Source organism: Bombina bombina, chromosome 5 (assembly GCF_027579735.1).
Source record: "Bombina bombina isolate aBomBom1 chromosome 5, aBomBom1.pri, whole genome shotgun sequence".
Classification (NCBI taxonomy): Eukaryota; Metazoa; Chordata; class Amphibia; order Anura; family Bombinatoridae; genus Bombina; species Bombina bombina.
The window spans coordinates 1,002,774,107-1,002,795,724 of NC_069503.1; the positions used below are offsets into that span (position 1 = coordinate 1,002,774,107).

Genomic DNA, 21,618 nt, shown 5'->3' on the forward strand with positions numbered 1-21,618 from the left:
CCTTGTTGACGAGATAGAGAACTCTTTTCCACTGTCACTTTCCATCCGTGAGATCTGAGAAAGGCCAGGACAATGTCCGTGTGAGCCTTTGCTTGAGGAAGAGACAACGCTTGAATCAGAATGTCGTCCAAGTAAGGTACTACAGCAATGCCCCTTGGTCTTAGCACAGCTAGAAGGGACCCTAGTACCTTTGAGAAAATCCTTGGAGCAGTGGCTAATCCGAAAGGAAGCGCCACGAACTGGAAATGTTTGTCCAGGAATGCGAACCTCAGGAACCGATGATGTTCCTTGTGGATAGATATGTAGATACGCATCCTTCAAATCCACCGTGGTCATGAATTGACCTTCCTGGATGGAAGGAAGAATAGTTCGAATGGTTTCCCATCTTGTACGATGGAACCTTGAGAAACTTGTTAAGATCTTGAGATCTAAGATTGGTCTGAACGTTCCCTCTTTTTGGGAACTATGAACAGATTGGAGTAGAACCCCATCCCTTGTTCTCTTAATGGAACAGATGATTCACTCCCATTTTTAACAGGTCTTCTACACAATGTAAGAATGCCTGTCTTTATGTGGTCTGAAGACAACTGAGACCTGTGGAACCTCCCCCTTGGGGGGAAGTCCCTTGAATTCAGAAGATAACCTTGGGAGACTATTTCTAGCGCCCAAGGATCCAGAACATCTCTTGCCCAAGCCTGATCAAAGAGAGAGAGTCTGCCCCCCACCAGATCCGGTCCGGATCGGGGGCCAACATTTCATGCTGTCTTGGTAGCAGTGGCAGGTTTCTTGGCCTGCTTACCCTTGTTCCAGCCTTGCATTGGTCTCCAAGCTGGCTTGCTTGAGAAGTATTACCCTCTTGCTTAGAGGACGTAGCACTTTGGGCTGTCCGTTTCTACGAAAGGGACGAAAATTAGGTTTATTTTTTGCCTTGAAAGGCCGATCCTGAGGAAGGGCGTGGCCCTTACCCCCAGTGATATCAGAGATAATCTCTTTCAAGTCAGGGCCAAACAGCGTTTTCCCCTTGAAAGGAATGTTAAGTAGCTTGTTCTTGGAAGACGCATCAGCCGACCAAGATTTCAACCCTTAGCGCTCTGCGCGCCACAATAGCAAACCCAGAATTCTTAGCCGCTAACCTAGCCAATTGCAAAGTGGCGTCTAGGGTGAAAGAATTAGCCAATTTGAGAGCATTGATTCTGTCCATAATCTCCTCATAAGGAGGAGAATCACTATCGACCGCCTTTATCAGCTCATCGAACCAGAAACATGCGGCTGTAGCGACAGGGACAATGCATGAAATGGTTGTAGAAGGTAACCCTGCTGAACAAACATCTTTTTAAGCAAACCTTCTAATTTTTTATCCATAGGATCTTTGAAAGCACAACTATCCTCTATGGGTATAGTGGTGCATTTGTTTAAAGTGGAAACCGCTCCCTCGACCTTGGGGACTGTCTGCCATAAGTCCTTTCTGGGGGTCGACCATAGGAAACAATTTTTTTAAATATGGGGGGAGGGACGAAAGAATACCGGGCCTTTCCCATTCTTTATTACAATGTCCGCCACCCGCTTGGGTATAGGAAAAGCTTCTGGGAGCCCCGGCACCTCTAGGAACTTGTCCATTTTACATAGTTTCTCTGGGATGACCAACTTGTCACAATCATCCAGAGTGGATAATACCTCCTTAAGCAGAATGCGGAGATGTTCCAACTTAAATTTAAATGCAATCACATCAGGTTCAGCTTGTTGAGAAATGTTCCCTGAATCAGTAATTTCTCCCTCAGACAAAACCTCCCTGGCCCCATCAGACTGGGTTAGGGGCCCTTCAGAAATATTATTATCAGCGTCGTCATGCTCTTCAGTATCTAAAACAGAGCAGTCGCGCTTACGCTGATAAGTGTTCATTTTGGCTAAAATGTTTTGACAGAATTATCCATTACAGCCGTTAATTGTTGCATAGTAAGGAGTATTGGCGCGCTAGATGTACTAGGGGCCTCCTGAGTGGGCAAGACTCGTGTAGACGAAGGAGGGAATGATGCAGTACCATGCTTACTCCCCTCACTTGAGGAATCATCTTGGGCATCATTGTCATTGTCACATAAATCACATTTATTTAAATGAATAGGAATTCTGGCTTCCCCACATTCAGAACACAGTCTATCTGGTAGTTCAGACATGTTAAACAGGCATAAACTTGATAACAAAGTACAAAAAACGTTTTAAAATAAAACCGTTACTGTCACTTTAAATTTTAAACTGAACACACTTTATTACTGCAATTGCGAAAAAACATGAAGGAATTGTTCAAAATTCACCAATTTTCACCACAGTGTCTTAAAGCCTTAAAAGTATTTGCACACCAAATTTGGAAGCTTTAACCCTTAAAATAACGGAACCGGAGCCGTTTTGAACTTTAACCCCTTTACAGTCCCTGGTATCTGCTTTGCTGAGACCCAACCAAGCCCCAAGGGGAATACGATACCAAATGACGCCTTCAGAAAGTCTTTTCTAAGTATCAGAGCTCCTCTCACATGCGACTGCATGCCATGCCTCTCAAAAACAAGTGCGCAACACCGGCGCGAAAAATGAGGCTCTGCCTATGCTTTGGGAAAGCCCCTAAAGAATAAGGTGTCTAAAACAGTGCCTGCCGATATTATTATATCAAAATACCCAGATAAAATGATTCCTCAAGGCTAAATATGTGTTAATAATGAATCGATTTAGCCCAGAAAAAGTCTACAGTCTTAATAAGCCCTTTTTGAAGCCCTTATTTACGATCGTAATAAACATGGCTTACCGGATCCCATAGGGAAAATGACAGCTTCCAGCATTACTCGTCTTGTTAGAATGTGTCATACCTCAAGCAGCAAGAGACTGCTCACTGTTCCCCCAACTGAAGTTAATTGCTCTCAACAGTCCTGTGTGGAACAGCCATGGATTTTAGTGACGGTTGCTAAAATCATTTTCCTCATACAAACAGAAATCTTCATCTCTTTTCTGTTTCTGAGTAAATAGTACATACCAGCACTATTTTAAAATAACAAACTCTTGATTGAATAATAAAAACTACAGTTAAACACTAAAAAACTCTAAGCCATCTCCGTGGAGATGTTGCCTGTACAACGGCAAAGAGAATGACTGGGGTAGGCGGAGCCTAGGAGGGATCATGTGACCAGCTTTGCTGGGCTCTTTGCCATTTCCTGTTGGGAAGAGAATATCCCACAAGTAAGGATGACGCCGTGGACCGGACACACCTATGTTGGAGAAATAGTGTTAAAACCCAAGCTATTTGAATCTGGAATACATCACTTCCACACTCATTAGAATAATTCAATGCTATCATTACAAAAAATAAAATGAATGTTTTTTTTTTTTTTTTTTATATATAAATATTTTAATAATACACATTCTCTGTGGCACTGAGCTACCTTCCAAGCTACCAGTAGTAAACTACTAATGTCCATAAGTCCATATGACCTCTGGTTGGTTGAAATATCCTATTCCTTTATTTAAAAAATATATATATATACAGTTGTATGCAAAAGTTTAGGCCCCCCTGACAATTTCCATGATTTCGATTTATAAATAATTGGGTGTTTGGATCAGCAATTTCATTTTAATCTATCAAATAACTGAAGGACACAGTAATATTTCAGTAGTGAAATGAGGTTAATTGTATTAACAGAAAATGTGCAATATGCATCAAAACAAAACTAGACAGGTGCATAAATTTGGGCACCCCAACAGAAATATTGCATCAATATTTAGTAGAGCCTCCTTTAGCAGAAATTACAGCCTCTAGACGCTTCCTATAGCCTGTAATTAGTGTCTGGATTCTGGATGAAGGTATTTTGGACCATTCCTCCTTGCAAAACATCTCCAGTTCAGTTAGGTTTGATGGTTGCCGAGCATGGACAGCCCGCTTGAAATCAACCCACAGATTTTCACTGATATTCAGGTCTGGGGAACTGGAATGGCTATTCCAGAACATTGTACTTGTTCCTCTGCATAAATGCCAGAGTAGATTCTGAGCAGCGTTTTGGGTCGTTGTCTTGCTGAAATATCCAGCCCCGGCGTAACTTTAACTTTGTGACTGATTCCTAAACATTATTCTCAAGTATCTGCTGATATTGACTGGAATCCATGCAACCCTCGACTTTAACAAAATTCCCAGTACCGGCAATGCCCCACACAGCCCCACAGCATAATGGAACATCCATTAAATTTTACTGCGGGTAGCAATTGTTTGTCTTGGAACGCTGTGTTCTTTTGCCGCCATGCATAACGCCCCTTGTTATGACCAAATAACTCAATCTTTGTTTCATCAGTCCACAGCACCTTCTTCCAAAATGAAGCTGGCTTGTCCAAATGTGCGTTTGCATACCTCAAGCGACTCTGTTTGTGGCGTGTGTGCAGAAAAGACTTCTTCCGCATCACTCTCCCATACAGCTTCTCCTTGTGCAAAGTGAGCTGAATTGTTGAAGGATGCACAGTGACACCATCTGCAGCAAGATGATGTTGTAGGTCTTTGGAGGTGGTCTGTGGGCCAGACACCACAACCTGAAGAACCTACTTACCAAATGCCGTCTCTGCCGAGGCAAAAACATAAAAACTGTAAAACTTTGCGAGTGTGTGTAAAAAAGATCAGATGCCTCATCCCTGAAAGCTTAAGATGTAGAAACAGAACGAGTGGAATGAGCAGTAATTCTGGCAGGTAACCACTGACCAAGTAAGCCTTTTGAAGTAGACTCCTCAACCAGAACGACAAGGAAATCGAAATAGCCTTCTGAGACTTGCGTTTTCCTGAGTACAAAACAAACAAGCTAGGAGACTGATGGAAATCCTTCGTAGCTTCCAATTAGAATTTCAATGTCCTGACTACATCTAAGTAATGCAGAAGTCTCCCCTTAGAAGACTTTGTGTTAGGGCATAAAGAAGAACAACTATTTCATGATTAATGTTTGCATATGAGACTACCTTCAGCAGAAAGCTAGAAACTGTTCGCAACACAGCTTTATAATGATGAAACGCCAAGTAAGGTGGATCGCAAGATAAGGCACATAATTCTGAAACCCTCAAAGCTAAAAAAAATAGCCAGTAAAAAGAGAACCTTCCAAAATATAATCTTGATTTCCAGAGTATGCATAGGCTCAAAAGGATGAATCTGTAAAACTCTCAGAACAGGTCTGATTATGACCAGAGACTGAACAAAAGATTAAATATCGGGAAGACAAGCTAGCTTCCTATGAAGCAAAATAGAGAGCGCAGAAATATGCCCCTTGAGAGAACTGGCTGATAAAACCTTGTCTGGGCTTTCCCCCTGAAACAGAAGAATACAGGGAGTTCTCACAGAATGCCAAGAATAACCCCTATCATTACTCCAATAAAGGAATACTTTCCACACCTTATAAATCCTTCTCGTCACAGGTTTGTGAGCCAGTATCAAATAACAGAATCGAAGAAGTGTTTCTGAGAAAGAATCAACTGTTTCTGAGAAAGAATCAACTGTTCAATCTCAATGTAGTTAAGCTGAGAGACTGAAGATTTTGATAGAAGAACAGACCTTGCACTAGAAAGTCTGGCCACAACCGACCCAGGACTGCATACCAGGTCCTGCATGGCCACGCTGGGCCTATGACGATAGCTGACACCCTCTCCTGTCAGAGTTATGCCACAACTCTGGGGAGAACAATTGGAGGATATATGTAAACCAACTGATAATGCAAAGGAGCTGTCAGAGTATCTACCAGTTCCACCTGAGGATTCCTTGATTTCGAAACATACAGCGGAAGCTTGTGGTTCAGACATGTTGCTATTAAGCTTATCTCTGGAAGACCCCAGCAATCTATCAGTTTGTTGAAGATTTTCTGATTGGAAGACCATTTCCCAGAGTGAAGACTCTGACGAGCGAGAAAATCTGCTTCTCAGCGGTCTACTTCTGGAATGTGAATTGCTGAAATGGTGCATCTCTACCTAATTCAGAATACGAGATACCGCCAGCATTGCAAGATGGTTTATATCTCCCACTGGTACAGGGACAATTACCCACATATCCTCTAGATTCTTCACACACTGAAAGAAGGCCACTCTCTTTTCTGGCTGTCTGGAAATATGAGACAGGATAAACATTCCCAGAGGAGGCCAAGATTTAAAGCCTATTCTGTATCCTTGAGACACTATCTCCATAATTCAAAAATCCTGGATAGAACGCACCAGAACTCTTGAAAAAGGCTTGAAAAAGGCTCAATCTACCTCCTACCGGAGAAGAGTCCGGATCAGGGGCCGTACCTTCATGCCGACTTGTTATCAGAAGAGCACTTCTTGAGCTGCTTGGACTTTCTTCAAAGTTGGTTAGATCTCCACGTGGAATTGGAGAAATCAGTTTTCTGGTTAGAAGAAGACTTTTAGGTCTAGATTTCTTTTCCCAGTGCAAAAAGGCACCCTTGCCCCCAGTCTCTGTAGAAATAAAAAGGGCCACACAAGGTCCTAGACCTTGAACACAAAATATACAAATATGGATTTAGAAACCATGTCAGCAGACAATGATTTCAGCCAAAAAGCCCTTCGACACACAGCTAAAGAAGTATTCTTCGTATCAATTCAAACAATCTAGGTGATCACATCACAAATAAAGGAATTCGCCATCTTCAAACACTGGATATGATCTTGGATATCTTCTAACAAAGATTCCTCAGAAATTAGCTCATTTAAGTAGTCACAACAGAAAGCAGCATCTCTTGGCACTGAGGCAATACTGATTGCTGGTTGAAACAACAGTCCCCCCTTGAAGAAAAGCTTTCCACAAAAAAAACTCCAGCTTTCTGTCCATATGGTCTTTAAAAGAAGTACTATCTTGTAAAGGAATAGTTGTCCTCCTAGCTAAAATAGATATAGCTCTATATAATTTAGAGATACTTCCACAAAATTCCAAATTGACCTCAGGACAGGAAAAGGCTTCTTAAAAGCAGGAGATGGAGTAAAGGAGACTCCTGGTTTATCCCATTCCTTAGAGACAACCTCAGAATCCAAAGTCAGAACAGGGAACACCTCTGGAACCTTAGACTTGGGCCTGAAAATCATATCTAACTTGTGTACCGGTTTATCCTCAACCGGTTTAGAATCCTGCACCCCTAAGGCCTCCTTCAATAAAGAACATAGATGTCCCATTTTAAACAGAAAAAACAATTTATGTAAGAACTTACCTGATAAATTCATTTCTTTCATATTGGCAAGAGTCCATGAATTAGTGACGTATGTGATATACAATCCTACCAGGAGGGGCAAAGTTTACTAAACCTCAAAAAGCCTATAAATACACCCCTCACCACACCCACAATTCAGTTGAACGAATAGCCAAGTAGTGGGGTAATAAAAAAAAGTAGAAAAAAATATGCAAAAAGAGGAACTGGAAAAATAATTGTGCTTTTAGAAAGAAAAAAAAACAACCACCATAAAAAGGGTGGGCCTCATGGACTCTTGCCAATATGAAAGAAATTAATTTATCAGGTAAGTTCTTACATAAATTATGTTTTCTTTCATGCAATTGGTCCATGAGCTAGTGAGGAATGGGATAGAAATACCCAAGATGTGGAAGTCCACAGAAGAGTCACTAGAAAGGGACGGATAAAAAAACAGCTATTTCCACACTAATAAATTAAATCCACACAATAAATAAGTTTTCCTTGAAAACACTTAAATCAAAAGCAGTAGAATCAAAAAGCAGTAGAATCAAAATGAAACCGCTGCCTGAAAATCTTTTTATCTACCAAAATTTGGATGTATTTGCTTCAGAAGAAGCAAATACATCCAAATAGTAAAAACAATAAAAGTATGCAAAGAAGACCAATTATTGATTTGCAAATCTGATCAACATAAGCTTCATTCTGAAAACAAGAAATGGCGACTGAACTTAGTAGAATGAGGTGTAAAACTCTGAGGCAGAGCCTGCCCTGCCTCAAAATAAGCCTTGAAAAACAAAATCAGGTTGCCAAAGAATTGGCAGAGGCTTCCTAACCTTTCTGGAACCAGAAAAAAAAGCAGATAGACTAGAAGCCCTTCTGAAATCCTAGCAACCTCGATATAGAATTATAAAACTCTTACCACATCCAAAGGATGTAAGAAACTCTCAAATAATTATTTAGGATTAGAACAAAAAGAAGGAACAACAATTCTCTACTAATGTTGTTCAAATTCACAACCTTAGGAAAAAAAGAAATCTACAAAACAACTTAACTAGATGAAAAAAAATCAGGAAAAAGAGACACACAAGAGAGAGCTGATAAATCAGAAACTCTTGTAGAAGAAGAGATAGTCAAAAGAAACAACACTTTCAAGAAAGTAGATAATCTTCTAACCAAAGACGACTCCAAAAGGAGAAATTAATAAGATGAACAGGCTTGATACCAACCAAAGCCCTGAACAAAACAGTGAATATCAGGAAATTTAAACAATCTTTCTAGAAAATAAAACAGAAAGAACAGAGATTTGTCTCTTCAAACATTTGCAGACAAACTTATCCAAACCATCCTGAAAAATCCAAGGAATTCTAAAAGAATGCCAAGAGAATTTATGAGAACACTATAAAATATAGGTTTTCTAAACCTGATAATACATGTTCCTTGAAACAGACTTATAAGCCTGCAACAAAGCGATAAAAACAAAGTCAGAGAAACCTCTATGTCTAAACACTAATCAATTTCTATACCCCCAAATTAGTCATTTGAGATCCCGATGGAAAAATAGCCCCCTAGAACAAGAGGGCTGGCCAAAGAGAAAGTGGCCAAGCATGGCAACTTGGACATCTGAACAAGATCCACATACCAAACCTGTGAGGCCATGCTGATGCTATCAGAAACACATGACACTGTTCCAATATGATCTTGGAAATCACCTTTGGAAGAAAAAAAAAGAAAGGCGGAAGGATGTAGTCAGGTTGCAAAACCAAGACACTGCTAATGCATCCATCAGCTTCACCTGAGGATCCCTGGACCTGAAAAGATACCTGGGAAATTGAGAAAACACATCTGTATAGAGACACCACACTCCTGGAGGAAAAGACTGATCCACCTCCTAAATGTCTAAAATCGTATTCAAACGTATTCAAGATAATTCTTAATTTCTTAAGAAACTACAAGTCCCTATTGTTGATTTACATATTCCACAGTTGTGATATTGTCTGTCTGAAAGCAAAAAATTAAAAAAGTTCTCTCCTAAAAGAGGCCAAGCCAGAGCTCCGAAAAAAACGCACAGAGTTCTAAAATATCGATTGGAAACCTTGCCTCTTGAAGTTTCCAGACCCCTTGTGCTGTCAAAAGACCCTCAGACAGCTCCCCAACCTGTAAAACTTGCATCCATTAAGAATACAGTCCAGGAAGGACAAACAAAAGGAGGCCTCCTGAATAAAATGATAGACTAATCACCAAAACAGAGAGAGATCTAGAACAAGCGTTTGTATTCAGGACATTCACCAACTGATCTACATCACCGGACTAAAAGTAGGGCAGAAAAAACTCTAAACCTCCAGAAATAGTGGAGATAATAGAAATCAAACAAATTATTATCCTAACAAGTTAGAGATAATAAAATATATTTGAAATCATAATAATAGATATAGTAAACATAATTAAATGAATATATTTAAAGTAAATAGAGTTATATACTTAATAATCTGAAACTGCTTATGCTAAATGTTCAACAAAAGGTTGAGAGAACAGTAATGTCAGACACAGATAAAGCTGAGCTAAAAATATAAACAGTACGTGAATATTCTCTACTAAGGTTATATTCAAATTCTAAAGAATCCTGAAAACAAGTACCAATTTCCTTAGAAATAGTAGTACAGTCCCAAGAGAGAATCAGAATAACCATTCTCTAGAATATAATACAGATAGTATATTGAATAGGAAAAAAACCTCAAAAGCAAAAATGTTAAAATACAGATTTGAAAAGGATTATTAACAAACAGCTAGATTACGAGTTTGGCTTTATGAGTGAAAAAGCATCGTTATGGCCCATAACAATGCTTTTTCCCTACCGCTGCTATTACAAGTCAGAATAGCTGTACCGCACACTTTTTTGGCCGTCACGCAACGTCAGTACCACACTTTTAAAAAAGTCCTTTTTCAATGGGACTCCAGTAGTGCCGGTATTATGAGTTTTGCGGGGAGGCCAAAAAGTGAGTGGTACAGCCTAAAATGACAAGATCCGTACCGCAATCTAAAGTCAGTAGTTATGAGTTTTACGTTACAAAGCTGTAACATAAAACTCATAACTAAAGTGCTACAAAGTACACTTAGCACCCATAAACTACCTATTGACCCCTAAACCGAGGCCCTCCCGCATCGCAAATAATAAAATAAAATAACCCCTAATCTGCCCGCCCCGGACATCGCCGGCACTTAAAAAATGTATTAACCCCTATTCTGCCGCTCCCCGACATTGTCGCTACTATAATAAAATTATGAACCCCTAAACCGCCGCCCTCCCGCATCAAAAACACTATTTAAATATAATTAACCCCTAATCTGCCGTCCGCCCACTCTGCCGCTATAATAAACCTATTAACCCCTAAACCTAACCCTAACGTAACTCTAATACCCCCTAACTTAAATATAATTAAAATAAATCTAAATAAAACCTACTATTATTACCTAAATAATTCCTATTTAAAACTAAAGACAAACTTACCTGTAAAATAAACCCTAAGATAGCTACAATATAACTAATAGTTACATTGTAGTTAGCGTAGGTTTTATTTTTATTTCACAGGTAAGTTTGTATTTATTTTAACTAGGTAGACTAGTTAGTAAATAGATATTAACTATTTAATAACTACCTAGTTAAAATAAATACAAATGTACCTGTAAAATAAAAACTAACCTGAGCTAGACTAACACCTAACATTACAAAAAATTAAATTAACAAAATACAATTATCTAAATTACAAAAAAAATAAACATTAAATTACACCAAATATTTTTTTTATCAAAAATTAAAAAGAATTACTCCTAATCTAATAGCCCTATCAAAATAAAAAATCCCCCAAAAAGTTAAAAAAAAACTTGCCAACACTAAATTGCCAATGGCCCTTAAAAGGGTCTTTGGCGGGGCATTGCCCCAAAGAAATCAGCTCTTTTACCTGTAAAAATAAATAAATACAAACAACCCCCCAAACGTAAAACACACCACCAAACACCCGAAATAAAACACCATCTAAATAAACCTAAGCTCCCCATTGCCCTGAAAAGGGCATTTGGATGGGCATTGCCCTTAAAAGGGCATTTAGCTTTTTTTACATCGTCCAAAAAACTAATCTAAAAAACAGAATTTATGTTTACCTGATAAATTACTTTCTCCAACGGTGTGTCCGGTCCACGGCGTCATCCTTACTTGTGGGATATTCTCTTCCCCAACAGGAAATGGCAAAGAGCCCAGCAAAGCTGGTCCACATGATCCCTCCTAGGCTCCGCCTTCCCCAGTCATTCGACCGACGTAAAGGAGGAATATTTGCATAGGAGAAATCATATGATACCGTGGTGACTGTAGTTAAAGAAAATAAATCATCAGACCTGATTAAAAAACCAGGGCGGGCCGTGGACCGGACACACCGTTGGAGAAAGTAATTTATCAGGTAAACATAAATTCTGTTTTCTCCAACATAGGTGTGTCCGGTCCACGGCGTCATCCTTACTTGTGGGAACCAATACCAAAGCTTTAGGACACGGATGATGGGAGGGAGCAAATCAGGTCACCTAGATGGAAGGCACCACGGTTTGCAAAACCTTTCTCCCAAAATAGCCTCAGAAGAAGCAAAAGTATCAAATTTGTAAAATTTGGTAAAAGTGTGCAGTGAAGACCAAGTCGCTGCCTTACATATCTGATCAACAGAAGCCTCGTTCTTAAAGGCCCATGTGGAAGCCACGGCCCCTAGTGGAATGAGCTGTGATTCTTTCAGGAGGCTGCCGTCCGGCAGTCTCATAAGCCAATCTGATGATGCTTTTAAGCCAAAAAGATAGAGAGGTAGAAGTTGCTTTTTGACCTCTCCTTTTACCAGAATAAACAACAAACAAGGAAGATGTTTGTCTGAAATCCTTTGTAGCATCTAAATAGAATTTTAGAGCACGGACAACGTCCAAATTGTGTAACAAACGTTCCTTCTATGAACTGGATTCGGACACAAAGAAGGTACAACTATATCCTGGTTAATATTTTTGTTGGAAACAACCTTCGGAAGAAAACCAGGCTCAGTACGTAAAAAACCACCTTATCTGCATGGACCAGATAGGGCGGAGAACACTGCAGAGGCAGATAACTCAGAAACTCTTCTAGCGGAAGAAATTGCAACCTAAAACAAAACTTTCCAAGATAATAACTTAATATCCACGGAATGTAAGGGTTCAAACGGAACCCCTTGAAGAACTGAAAGAACTAGATTAAGACTCCAGGGAAGAGTCAAAGGTCTGTAAACAGGCTTGATTCTAACCAGAGCCTGAACAAACGCTTAAACGTCTGGCACAGCTGCCAGCCTTTTGTGAAGTAAAACAGAGATCTGTCCCTTCAGAGAACTCGCAGAAAATCCTTTCTCCAAACCTTCTTGTAGAAAGGAAAGAAACTTAGGAATTTTTATCTTGTTCCATGGGAATCCTTTAGATTCACACCAACAGATATATTTTTTCCATATTTTATGGTAAATTTTTCTAGTTACAGGCTTTCTAGCCTGAATAAGAGTATCTATTACAGAATCTGAAAACCCACGCTTTGATAAAATCAAGCGTTCAAAACTCCAAGCAGTCAGTTGGAGGAAAACCAGATTCGGATGTTCGAATGGACCCTGAATAAGAAGGTCCTGTCTCAAAGGTAGCTTCCATGGTGGAGCCGATGACACATTCACCAGGTCTGCATACCAAGTCCTGCGTGGCCACACAGGAACTATCAAGGTCACCGAAGCCCTCTCCAGATTGATCCTGGCTACCAGCCTGGGAATGAGAGGAAACGGTGGGAATACATAAGCTAGGTGAAGATCCAAGGTGCTACTATTGTATCCAATAGAGTCGCCTTGGGATCCCTGGATTTGGACCCGTAACAAGGGACCATGAAGTTCTGACGAGAGGCCATCAGAACCATGTCTGGAATGCCCCATAATTGAGTTATTTGGGCAAAGATTTCCAGATGGAGTTCCCACTCCCCCGGATGCTCCTCCATCGCCAGGGAACTCCTTGTTACCCCCCTGATGGTTGATATATGTAACAGTCGTCATGATGTCTGATTGAAACCTTATGAATTTGGCCTTTGCTAGTCGAGGCCAAGCCTTGAGAGCATTGAATATCGCTCTCAGTTCCATTATGTTTATCGGGAGAAGAGAGTCTTCCCGAAACCATAGACCCTGAGTTTTCAGGGGTTCCCAGACCGCGCCCCAGCCCACCAGACTGGCGTCGGTCGTGACAATGACCTATTCTGGTCTGCGGAAGCTCATTCCCTGTGACAGGTTGTCCAGGGGTCAGCCACCAACGGAGTGAATCTCTGGTTATTTGATCTACTTGTATCGTCGGAGACAAGTCTGTATAGTCCCCATTCCACTGTCTGAGCATGCCCAGGTGCAATGGTCTTAGATGAATTCGTGCAAAAGGAACTATGTCCATTGCCGCAACCATCAAACCTATTACTTCCATGGACTGCGCTATGGAAGGAAGAAGAACAGAATGAAGTACCTGACAAGAGCTTAGAAGTTTTGATTTTCTGGCCTCTGTCAGAAAAACCTTCATTTCTAAGGAAACTATTATTGTTCCCAAGAAGGGAACTCTTGTTGACGGGGACAGAGAACTTTTTTCTATGTTCACTTTCCACCTGTGAGATCTGAGAAAGGCTAGGACAATGTCCGTATGAGCCCTTGCTTTTGACAGAGACGACACTTGAATCAGGATGTCGTCCAAGTAAGGTACTACTGCAATGCCCCTTGGTCTTAGCACCGCTAGAAGGGACCCTAGTACCCTTGTGAAAATCCTTGGAGCAGTGGCTAATCCGAATGGAAGTGCCACAGGTAATGCTTGTCCAGAAAGGCGAACCTTAGGAACCGAAAATGTTCCTTGTGGATAGGAATACATAGGTACGCATCCTTTAAGTCCACTGTGGTCATGAATTGACCTTCCTGGATGGTAGGAAGGATCGTTCGAATGGTTTCCATTTCGAATGATGAAACCCTGAGAAACTTGTTTAGAATCTTGAGATCTAAAATAGGTCTGAATGTTCCCTCTTTTTGGGAATTATGAACAGGTTGGAGTAAAAACCCATCCCTTGTTCTCCTAATGGAACAGGATGAATCACTCCCATGCTTAACAGGTCTTCTACACAGTGTAAGAATGCCTGTTCGAAGATAATTGAGACCCGTGGAACCTTCCCCTTGGGGGTAGTTCCCTGAATTCCAGGAGATAACCTTGAGAAACTATTTCTAGCGCCCAAGGATCCTGAACATCTCTTGCCCCAGCCTGAGCAAAGAGAGAAAGTCTGCCCCCCACCAGATCCTTCCCAGATCGGGGGCCAACACTTCATGCTGTTTTGGTAGCAGTGGCAGGTGACTTGGCCTGCTTACCCTTGTTCCAGCCTTGCATCGGCCTCCAGGCTGGCTTGGTTTGAGAAGTATTACCCTCTTGCTTAGAGGGTGTAGAATTTGAGGCTGGTCCGTTTCTGCGAAAGGGACGAAAATTTGGCTTCTTTTTAGCCTTAAAAGACCTATCCAGAGGAAGGGCGTGGCCCTTTCCCCCAGTGATGTCTGAAATAATCTCTTTCAAGTCAGGGCCAAACAGTGTTTTACCCTTGAAAGGGATGTTAAGCAAAAGCGCTCTGCGCACCACGATAGCAAACCCTGAATTATTCGCCGCTAATCTAGCTAATTGCAAAGCGGCATCTAAAATAAAAAAGAGTTAGCCAATTTAAGAGCTTGAACTCTGTCCAAAACCTCCTCGTACGAAGATTCTTTATTGAGCGACTTTTCTAGTTCTTCGAACCAGAAACACGCAGCTGTAGTGACAGGAACAATGCATGAAATTGGTTGTAGAAGGTAACCTTGCTGAACAAACATCTTTTTAAGCAAACCCTCTAACCTTTAATCCATAGGATCTTGAAAGCACAACTATCTTCTATAGGAATAGAAGTGCGTTTGTTTAGAGTAGAAACCGCCCCCTCGACCTTGGGGACTGTATGCTATAAGTCCTTTCTGGGGTCGACTATAGGAACTAATTTCTTAAATATAGGGGGAGGACAAAAGGTATGCCGGGCCTTTCCCACTCCTTATTTACTATGTCCGCCACCCGCTTGGGTATAGGAAAAACATCAGGGGGCACCGGAACCTCTAGGAACTTGTCCATCTTACCTAATTTCTCTGGAATGACCAAATTGTCACAATCATCCAGAGTAGATAATACCTCCTTAAGTAGTGCGTGGAGATGTTGAAATTTAAATTTAAAAGTTACAATATCAGGTTCTGCTTGTTGAGAAATTTTCCCTGAATCTGAAATTTCTCCCTCAGACAAAACCTCCCTCCTGGCCCCTTCAGATAGGTGTGAGGGTATGTCAGAACAGATATCATCAGCATCCTCTTGCTCTTCAGTGTTTAAAACAGAGCAATCACGCTTTCTCTGATAAGTAGGCATTTTGGAAAAAATGCATGCAATAGAATTATCCATTACAGCCATTAATTGTTGTATGGTAATAAGTATTGGCGCACTAGATGTACTAGGGGCCTCTTGTGTGGGCAAAACTGGTGTAGACACAGAAGGGGATGATGCAGTACCATGCTTACTCCCCTCATTAGAGGAATCATCTTGGGCAATATCATATCTATGGCATTATTATCCCTACTTTGTTTGGACATTATGACACAAATATATCACATATATTTAAATGGGAGACACATTGGGCTTTCATACATATAGAACATCGTTATCTGATGGTTCAGACATGTTAAACAGGCTTAAACTTGTCAACAAAGCACAAAAAAACGTTTTACAATAAAACCGTTACTGTCCCTTTAAATTTCAAACTGAACACACTTTATTACTGAATATGTGAAAAAGTATGAAGGAATTGTTTAAATTTCACCAAAATTTCACCACAGTAACTTAAAGCCTTAAAAGTATTGCACACCAAATTTGAAAGCTTTAACCCTTAAAATAATGGAACCAGAGCCGTTTTTACATTTAACCCCCTATACAGTCCCAGGTATCTGCTTTGCTGAGACCCAACCAAGCCCAGAGGGGAATACGATACCAAATGATGCCTTCTATAAGCTTTTTCAGTGGTTCTTAGCTCCTCACACATGCATCTGCATGCCATGCTTTCCAAAAACAACTGCGCATTAGAGGCGCGAAAATGAGGCTCTGTCTATGACTAGAAAGGCCCCCAGTGAAAAAGGTGTCCAATACAGTGCCTGCCGTTTTTATTAAAACAATCCCCAAGATTTAACAACTATTAAAAGTAATAATCTGCCAAATATACTTAGTAAAGTAATCGTTTTAGCCCAGAAAAATGTCTACCAGTTTTTTAAGCCCTAATGAAGCCCTTTATTCTTTTACTTAAACTAAGAAAATGGCTTACCGGTTCCCATAGGGAAAATGACAGCTTCCAGCATTACCGAGTCTTGTTAGAAATGTGTCATACCTCAAGCAGCAAAGGTCTGCTCACTGTTTCCCCCAACTGAAGTTAATTCCTCTCAACAGTCCTGTGTGGAAACAGCCATCGATTTTAGTAACGGTTGCTAAAATCATTTTCCTCTTACAAACAGAAATCTTCATCTCTTTCCTGTTTCAGAGTAAATAGTACATACCAGCACTATTTTAAAATAACAAACTCTTGATTCAAGAATAAAAACTACATTTAAACACCAAAAAACTCTAAGCCATCTCCGTGGAGATGTTGCCTGTACAACGGCAAAGAGAATGACTGGGGAAGGCGGAGCCTAGGAGGGATCATGTGACCAGCTTTGCTGGGCTCTTTGCCATTTCCTGTTGGGGAAGAGAATATCCCACAAGTAAGGATGACGCCGTGGACCGGACACACCTATGTTGGAGAAATAAAACCCACCCAATAAACCCTTAAAAAAACACTAACCCCCGACGATCCACTTACAGTTTTTGAAGACCGGACATCCATCCTCATCCAGGCGGCAGAAGTCCTCATCGAAGCTGGCAGAAGTCTTCATCCAAGCGGGCAGAAGTCTTCATCCATCCGGCACGGAGCGGGTCCATCTTCAAGACATCCGGCGCGTAGCATCATCTTCTTACGATGGTTGCTGAAGAATGAAGTTTCCCTTTAAATTATGTCATCCAAGATGGCGTCCCTTACTTTCCGATTGACTGATAGAATTCTATCAGAAAATAGGAATTAGGGGGTGGAAATCCTATTGGCTGTCATAACAAACGCGATTTCGCGCCAAAACAACTAGCGTCAACAAAGACGCAGGAAATGACTAAATTTGCGCCATCTAAGGCGCAACTTTGCGCCAAAAAATTACATATATTTAAAACTTTATATTAATACATAAAGCACCAAACCATAGCTGAGCGTGTCTTAAATAATGATACATACTTACCGAAAGAAACCCATCCACATATAGCAGATAGCCAAACCAGTACTGAAAACTATCAGCAGAGGTAATAGTATATAAGAGTATATTGTCGATCTGAAAAGGGAGGTAGGAGATGAATGAAACCCTTGAAAAGATTCCCCGTGAGGGAAACCATAAAATCAATAGGCGATACTCTTCACATCCCTCTGACAAACACTGTACTCAGAAGAATTGGGCTTCAGAATGCTTAGAAGCGGTTATCATAGAAGAAATCATAAAAATCAAGCACAAACTTACTTCACCACCTCCATAGGAGGCAAAGTTTGTAAAACTGAATTGTGGGTGTGGTGAGGGGTGAGGGGTGTATTTATAGGTAGGTTTGGGAAACTTTGCCCCACATGGTAGGATTGTATATCCCATGTGTCACTAGCTCATGGACTCTTGCCAATTACATGAAAGAAAGTAATGACTCCAGACTCCTTATCAGAGTCAGAACAAGAGTCCTCTGAGGAAACCTCTCCATCTGAAAAAGAGGAAGATCCGTTGCAGACCTGTGCGAGCTGAGACAGGGTAATACCGCTTGATGAACAGTGAGATGAGATGTGCTTACGTTTATGCTTGCGCTGCAGTGGGAATCGCAGCCATAGCCTCAGACACCGCTGACTGCAAGGGGTTCTTAAAGCAAGGAGAAAAATCTGTCACTCCACCCTGAGTAACAAACAGGGGAATGTCCCATAGCAGTAATTTTTTTAGGGGCCTAAGAATGTGTCTGTAGATCAGAACAAAGGCAGGTGTGGCAAAGTTGTGCAGGTGGACAAACTGTGACTAATTTGCACAATAAACATCTGTTAGCAGGAATACGAATCTCTGAGAGACCTCCCTCAGGAGTATAGTACTATTCCTTAGCCACAGGAAAGTGAAGATCCAAGCATCCCTGATCTTCTCCAAGCCGCTTTCACCGGATCGCTAAGAGAAGTGAAAGCCGACGTTCTATCGAACCTTAAAAGGGGCCATACACCTAAAAAAGGTGTACAGATAGTGTGAGCCCAAACTTAAAAACTTAAGTGCAGGTGACATCAAGCCTCCTGACATCCCAAAGGAGGCTATGTATTATAGACTAGCTTCCCTTAGAAACTTTAATTGCCACTTACGTGCACAAACCTCCCTGCCCACAATCTGCTGCTCAGTATAATAAAACACATTGGGGCACTGAACTATAAAGTGGCTCAACTGTAGGTACTAACAAAGTACTATAAAGAGTGTCCTAAGTGGCTTAGTGTACTAACAAAGTACCAAAGTAGTCTGCAATCCTCAGAGCAGTGCACATCTGACAAATAAAACCACAGCATAGATAAAATCCCCCTGTGTAACTAACACATAGGACTGAGCAGGGGGTATATTTAACAGGCCAACAAGAGGAGGCTTAGGATCTTTCCAGCGACACCCGTGGCTTTCCTATGATAACTCCCAGGAGAAGCATTACCAAACACACAGGCAGTAAGTACCCTTCTATTCCCTCTCTTCCAGGAACTGTCCTTTGAGGGAAAAAATTCTATCAAGTCTTCTTCAAATCTACAAAGCACCGCTATCCTTGCCTACTCCTTGACAAGGTAGAAATACTGGGAGAAAGAGAGGGAAGTAGGAGGGATATTTGAAAGTGCTGGTGTGGGTGTCTTTACCTCCTCCTGGTGGCCAGGTGATGTAATCCCAAGAGTAAGGTCATGGACTCTCACCACCATTAGAAAGAAAAACCTGTGACAGGCATGATGTCTGCCTAGACTGCAGTGAATAGGTCTACAATTTTTTTTAAATGTTGCATGAATACTTTTTTTTCCCAAGAACATGTTTTCCACTGTATTGAGAGGATTGGGCATTATGCAATTCATTTAAAGGGCCATAATACCCAAATGTTTAAACACTTGAAAGTGATGCAGCATAGCTGTAAAATGCTGACTAGAAATATCTCCTGAACATCTCTATGTAAAAAAGAAAGATATTTTACCTCAAAAGTTCCTCAGTAGCCACCTCCCATTGTAAAGGATTTCTAAGCAGCATTTTAGTATGTCTGTCCTGGGACATCTTAGGGGATGAGCCTCGTGAACTCTCATATTATTTCACCAATCAGGTAAAGGAAGCTTACTATGAAATCTCATGAGAGTTAAGTCAAATCTCATGAGATCACAGTAAGAGTTCATGACCTCAGCACTGCTGATGCTGATTGGCTGCTGTTCATTTCTTCATTTTTTTTTTTATTTTTACCTGCAGCTGGGAGCAGGTGAAGTATAACTTTTTACACAGAACTTACTCTGCTGAGCTGAGGAGATTGTGAGGTAAAATATCTTCCTCTTCTACATAGAGATGCTCAGGTGATATTTTTCTGTCAGCTTTCTACAGCTATACTGCATCAGTTTCAAGTGATTTAGCATTTGAGTATTATGTCCCTTTAATGAATTCATCACTACCATGTACATTTATAAGGTGATGATATTATAGAGCATTTTGATAAATACAGGATATTCAGATGGGAAACAAAAGAGATTGACACCAGCAAAGTGAATATGGCATTGTAGCAGGTGAATAATTTTGGTATAAAGACAATTAATAGTGTCACAACTATACAGAACTTTAGATACATGTATACAATGTTTTATAACCAACCTCCAACTCCATAAGATGACAAAAATGTTTCCTCTATAAAGATTACACAAACAAGTCGATTTGCTGCTGAATAATCCCCCCCCCCCCTTTGAAGATGTATAGACAAAGTGGTTTTAACTTAATTTTTGCTCTTTATTTCCATCTAGTGGCCAAAAACATCAAGTGTTATTTAGACACTTTAAACCACAACTACTTCACATTACTAGTTTGATCATTTGGGAGATACAGAAAGTTTGGTCATGATCATGAAAATCCCTGTTCCCAAAGCTCATAATTATATTTCTGTAATACATTTTCAATGAAAGTTTAGAGGACAAAGCATTATCAGAGTATCATAAATACTCATATTCTATAACAAAGTAGACTTTTATACTTTGAAAATGATGCAGTCATGGGCAATTGCTTAGGAAACCATTTAATACATCTGTATGCCATTTGTGTAACGAGGATCAAATTATACACGCAATCAGGCCTTTAATATGTATAACATGGATCCTATGTATTCACTGTAGACATTTTGCACCTAATTTTTATACTTTGAGGAGATATGCAGGTGTATGAGCTTTAGAGCTATGCCTAGCAAAATATTACTTATTACCAACAGTTATCTGAGCAGGTGGGCAAGTAATTTGGAAGTATTCTCCATTTGTCTTTAACACAGAAAAAACTGTAACAGTGCTAGCCATTACTAGCATGTTTGCTAATACATGTGTACTGCAAAAAATACATGTAATCATAACTAAAATACACGGGTGTACATTACAGATTTCACTAGAATATCCTAGTAAGGCTCATATGAAAAAGTCAAACTGTATAATTCTAGTGGTTCATACTTTCACTGACACTTAGCCCAAGAAAACAACTTTCTTTAGTTTGTGTTCGGCATCTAAAGTCCCTTTGTATTTTGCTATCAAAGTGGTGCACTGATGTGCACGTGCACAGCTTTATACAATTAAAAAAATACATCCATAGTGTGCGGGCTGGCAGAACATTTACATAAAGAATAAATGTATTGGTTTTCAAGGACCTGTATCAATTTAGATACATAATTATTATTATGAACTCATTTATTTAAATGGGCAGTAAAGTTAAAAATGAAACTTTAATGATTCAGTGAATGCAATTTTAAAGTATTCAAATTGACTTTATTATTACATGTGCCTTGTTCTTTTGGTATCCTTTGTTGGAGAGTAGGCTCAGAAGCAGCAAAGCACTGCTGAGAGTTAGCTGAACACATCATGTGAACCAATGACAAAAGGCATTTATGTGCAACCACCAACGATCACTTATTTCCGAGTTGTGCACTGCTGTCTATCTAGATATGTTCTTCATATAAAGAGAACCAAAGCAAAATTTGATAATAGAAGTAAACTGGAAAAATATTTAAAATAGAAAAATTAAGTTTGACT

General features: G+C 40.3%; 1 protein-coding gene across 1 annotated transcript in view; it reads right to left on the minus strand.

Moving 5' to 3' along the window:
- STK3 (serine/threonine kinase 3) overlaps window positions 1–21,618 on the minus strand; it is an 803,389-nt gene that overhangs the window by 253,825 nt on the left and 527,946 nt on the right. The window lies entirely within an intron of this gene.